The sequence below is a fragment of the Lactuca serriola genome, chromosome 5, assembly GCF_051521515.1.
Source record: "Lactuca serriola cultivar US96UC23 chromosome 5, Lser_US96UC23_V15, whole genome shotgun sequence".
Classification (NCBI taxonomy): domain Eukaryota; kingdom Viridiplantae; phylum Streptophyta; class Magnoliopsida; order Asterales; family Asteraceae; genus Lactuca; species Lactuca serriola.
Window position 1 is genome coordinate 79,991,422 of NC_136412.1, and position 5,737 is coordinate 79,997,158.

Here is a 5,737-nt window from a genome sequence, read left to right on the forward strand (position 1 = left end):
TACGTCCTAGCCCTTGTTCTTGTGAGTTTGAGGCTTATTAGTGTGTTTCCTTGAAGATTTTGAGAAGGAAGAGGAGTAAATCAAGAGGAAGGGAAGGAAGCCAAGCATCTCTGTGTTCTCTCAGTAATTTCTTTGAGGTATAACTCGTTTTCCCTCTGTTTCTATGCTTATTACTCCATTAAAGTCCCCTACCAAGCTTGGTTGTGCATTGTTGGTTGATTCAAGTTGTTAGCCTTTAGATCTAGACCCCATTCAGTCCCTGGAGCTTGGATCTACTGCCTTTATGGAGTCATATTGCACACAAGCCCTAGATCTACCCCTTTTGGTGCACTTTAAGCCTTAGAACCTTTATTGGTGATGATCTACACGTAAAGTTGGAAACTTTACGTGTAAACCAGGCCCTAGGAGCCCAGATCTATGATTGGCATGGACTGGATTTGAGCAAAATCGCGTATATGGCTTTTGCATGAAGCAGACTCGGCGAGTCTGGTCGCGAGTCTCCGAGTTTGTCCCCTTTTCGTTGTGTCGAGTTGAAGTAGTGAGTCCTGGGTGGACTCGGTGAGTTGGTAGCCGAACTCACCCATGAAGGAACTCGGCGAGTCAACGCCCTGACTCGGCGAGTTCAAGGCAATCTTCTTAGATCAAGATCAGACTCGGCGAGTTGTTCATACAACTCGGCGAGTCACAGTATAAATTGTTCATCGGATGAAGATGAACTCGGCGAGTTGTTCATACAACTCGGCGAGTAGGATGAAGGACTTGGATATCAGTTTAGAAGGAGAACTCGTCGAGTCAACGCCCAACTCGACGAGTAGAGACGGGTTGCAGGACAGTTGATTGGATAAGGACTCGGCGAGTTGGGGAGCCAACTCGGCGAGTCGGGTCAACTGAAAGATGACTCTGGCTTTGACTTTTAACTTGATCAAATTTAAAATGGTCAATTACCCGAGGGTCAGTTAGCGGTGTTTGATTGAGTGTCTTGTGGGAATTATAGCTGGAGGATTTCCGGAGCAGCAACAGCAGCAGACAGTTAATTCCCACACAGACCAGCAACTATTTCGAGGTGAGTTTCCTTCCCAGTAGGAACGGGTCTAAGGCACCAAGGCCGACCCGTGTAGACGAGATGTTAGTACTAGAGTGTGGGCCGAGCCCGTATCTCTTGGTTTAGTCAAGTATGATATATGTGTCGGTATGATAGAGTTGTCAATACTTGTTGTCTGTGTGATACTTGTATATTATGAGTTAGCGGTTGAGTGTGGGCAAGGCTCGGATCTCTCCGAGAGTGGAGTGTGGGCTAGGCCCGTATCTCCCAGATAGTAGAGTGTGGGCGAGGCCCGTATCTCCCGGCTAGCGAAGTGTGGGCAGGGCCCGTATCTTCCCGAGTGTGGGCGAGGCCCGTAACTCCTAGCTGAATGTTGTTTGTTATATGCTTGCATGGTATGAGGTATTATGGGGGAACTCACTAAGCTTTGTGCTTACAGTTTATAGTTTTGGTTTCAGGTACCTCCTCATCGAAGGGGAAGGAGTTGGCGCGGTAGTGGCACATCATGCACACACGCTGGTTTCCGCATTTACGAGATTTCTCTGGGATTTATACTCTGATATTTCGATTGGTTGTATGATTTGTCTTTTAGACATGGTATACGTTGTGATGTGGTTTGATCAAACAATGTTTTTAATTATTAATGTTTTCTAAAGTAATGTTTTAAAAATGAAATTTTTGGACGTGAAAATTGGGTCGTTACACTCTAAGTCCTCCAACAGAGCCTATCTACTCTAGCTGCTTATTACCTGAAATATTTTAACACTGAGAGGGATATGCGGGTGTCGCTTAGTAAGTTCAAAAATAGATACAATATAACTCCATGTCATATACATAACAATATGACAGGAAAAAAAACAAAAAAACGGATAACAAAGGTTTATATGTGTATCAAATGAAGGGCTTTCAAGATCAATCAATGTTTAGATTCAAGGGGTTACAGTCAATGAGACACATCAATTTAGGATCATAAATACCATAACTTCCAGCACAATTGGCACATAAAACACAGCTCCTTCTTATCATGTTGTTAGAATATACAGACTTTCAACCCTACCTAGCCAGAGCCAATACCAAAGTGATACGGGTCATGCTCTACATAGCCAAAGCCACAAAGCCATTACCAAAGTGATACGATTCATGCTCTACATGGCCAAAGGAATCAAAATCCAATATCAAGTAATAACTAATTAAATGAATAACACTAGAAAGCACATTACACATATAACACATAACATGTCCTTATATTGAACTCACTATGCTGAAACTGAATGTTGTGATAGAATTCCAAATTCTGATGAAATTACACCATCCTTAGGCCTCTAAAACCTTCAATTATACCCATATTTCAAATATCACAAGCAATTACTCAACTAATATCAAGTTATGTTTTTTTCAATTTAGAAATTTTAATTTTTTATTCTTCATAAAGTTGTCAATTGCAGACTTGTTTTCCCCTTCTTAAATATCAAAATAACTAATAACTTCTAAATATTAACAAAATAGAGTCTTATATCTTTCTAATTACATTGACCTCACATTTTTTATGATTTTTCTATAATTTACTATGAATTTTACAACACAGCGTCCCAAAGCTCTCAAAGTGTCCCAAAGCTGTCAAAATTTAACCTTACTGCACTGAACATATAGCTGCTTTCACCCATCTTAAGTCTAGAATTAGATTTTGGTGTTTAACAAAAATGAAGTTATACATTCTCAACTTTCCAGGGATATATAGCACATATCCATACGATTTTCTACAACTTTTGATGATTTTCACAAAAACAGGACAGTCATACTCTTTATTCTCATTTTACCCTTTACATGATCAAACATCATGATCAATATCACCAAGTTCTTGTTTTACAATGATAACTATGAATAATTTAGTAATATATGCTAATTCGAGCATAAACCATGGGTTTCATTACTAATTTTCAGTAGTCACTCTTAAACCATGATTAATTTTCATGTTTACATGTAATTACTGGATTTTCATTTAAGATTCTAGGTTAATAACATGAACTATGCATCTGGATTCTCTTGAATCAGAAAAAGCTGTCTTTCGAAGCTGCATATCTGATATTACTGAGTATCTGCAAAGATTGCTAGAAACTTATAATTCAACTCTTACCATTTCAGTCTGACGACATCTTTCAGAAAAGCTCAAACATGTGTTCAAATTGCTTAATCAATTACAAGGTGTTTCGGGAAACAGTGCTTTTCTAAAACAAGGGGGAGAGCAGGTTACTCATCAAAAGATTCAGGAGGATCCACCCCAACCAAAACCAAAAGAAAAATCTGACGAGCAACAACATGAAGACAAAACCAAAAAGTGACCAGAAGGGTAATGAATCTTCTGTGTCAAAAGGCAAAGGGAAAATCATTGATGAAGAAGAAGAATAAGAAGATATGTCTGAAGGTGCATAACTCAAAGTAAGAAACACGATAAAGATCTTGATAAGATCATGAAAGTCAATCAAGAGGCTAAAGCTCGTGAAGAGCAAGTCACTTTGGCCACCCCTAAGACTCTCTTTCCTCCTTGGTAGATGGAAAGAATTTTAAATGAAGTTGTTGAAAACCCAAGTACTCATTGGCTAGAACCAACTATCTCATTTGAGCTGGAGAATACTTCGAAGTCTCAAATAGATTTACCAATCACTCCGAGGGCATTCTTGTTCAGGTGTTTTGAAAAGGTTAAGAAAGCACTGATTTCAGATTATGATGTCAATCACATGATTTTCTCCTTTTATCTCAAGTATGGTAAGCCTCAATATGAAACCTAGAGTTTAAAGAAGATTGTTGTTGTAAAAGTTTTTGGCCTAGTTGAAACTGAAAGCTTCATCAATGTTCAGTTCGAAGTGGTACGAGGAGTAGGAAATTTAGTTTTTGAGTTTTCTCTTGCAGACTTGCCTTGCTTAAATCTGTATGATTGGATTTCCTTGTTCTCTATTTTATCCAAGGATGAACAAAAATATGAATCGATTTTGGCTCATCTAAAGAGGATGTTAGTCTACTACATACAAGATTTTGGAAAAATGGATGTAGAGATAGCAACAGTTTTTAGGAAGAAGCCAGTTTCTGAAGTCCGAAACTGAACTGAAAGATCTTGACAAGATGAAGCTGGGAAGAGTAAGAAAAGATAATTGGAGTGTGGCATTTCAACAAAAGGAAGGAGAAAGAGTTCGCAAGTGTTCATTCTTTATGTTAGACAAACACTTGTACTCTACAAAGTGCTTGAACTACATCCTGGAGATAACCGAAGCATGTAAAGCGAATGAAGCCTTTGATAAGAAATACTTTTCAAATATGCTGAATTGGTACATTTTTGTTCGGAATACTTTGCTCGGAATGATGCCGAAGCTTTTTAAAGTTGAAAAATGTCAACAACACTGAAGAATCTGCCTTCCTTAATTGACACAAAAGGGGAAATTTTTGGGGTAAATAATGTCGTGTCAATTATTTTTGTACTAGAATAGTCCATTTTGTAATGGGTTGGGTCTGCCCACCCATATTTTAATGATATTAGGGTTAGACTATTAATAGTGCATCCATGCACCGTTTTAGGGTTAATGACTTTGTGTTGCCCTACATAGTCTTTACAGAGAAGTTCTTGTTGAACTATTCTAAGGCCATTGAGTCTAATCATTCAGCACAATTTTGATCTTAACTGTTCTTATTGTTTTGTCGATTGTACTTGTTAGAATCTATTGATTTATTAGTTATTGTTTCAACAAAATGTTTCAACTTGCATGCATAAGGCAACAAATGGTGTTGATTGAGGTTCACGGTATTAAAAGTGGTAGGAGTTGAGGATTCCTAGGAGAGCCTAGGATATGTATGTTGTCTAGCATAGGATTGGTATATAGTCCTAGTGTGGTGACTTAGAGGAGTCAGGACGGTTCTTGAGGAAGATATAAATTGGTGTGGAACGTATTATTGGGCCTATATTACTGGAAGCACATGATCTGTACTTGAGACAAGGATAGACCTGGACAATCTAAGGAGACCTATATAATTAGAATTCCCTCGAGTCTTATGCTGATTGTTTCTATGATGTGTTTCAGTTTGAGGATGGTGATGATTACTCAAGGAGGAGGTTTAGGTTCAAGTTCTGATTCAGTTTCTGGCTCTGACTCGGGCACATAAATGAATGATGAGAGGCTGCGTGAGCTTATTGCGGCTGAGGTTACTCGTGGCATTTTGAATGGTACCCCTATGATGTTTGGTACGATCAAGGAGGGGATTATGGAGCTCATAGATGAGCGAATCAGAGCCTTCCAAGTCGAGATTGTTGCGGGTCAGATTAAGGTGCAGACTCCTTTATTTCGGGAGTTCAAAGCTTGTGGAGCTCTTGAGTTCTTTGGGGCTAAGGACCCCATCGCTAGCCGACGTTCGACCGCTGACATGGAGATTGCTCAACGAACGAGCTTTTGCCTTGAGGGGGCAAAGGTAGGGTTTGCATCATGCTTATTGAGGGATCGAGCACGCGACTGGTGGGATGAGGTTGGTAGAGCTGTGGCGACTATGGTTGTAGCAGTCATGTCTTGGGAGGAGTTCGTTACGAGATTTCAGAGAGAATTTGCACCCCGCGATTGAGGTACAACAGTTGGTGATGTGTCACACCCCCTGCCTAGCCTTTGGCGGAAACACTGAGTAGGGGCGAACATAAAGGGTTCTCGCGGTGGCATGGAC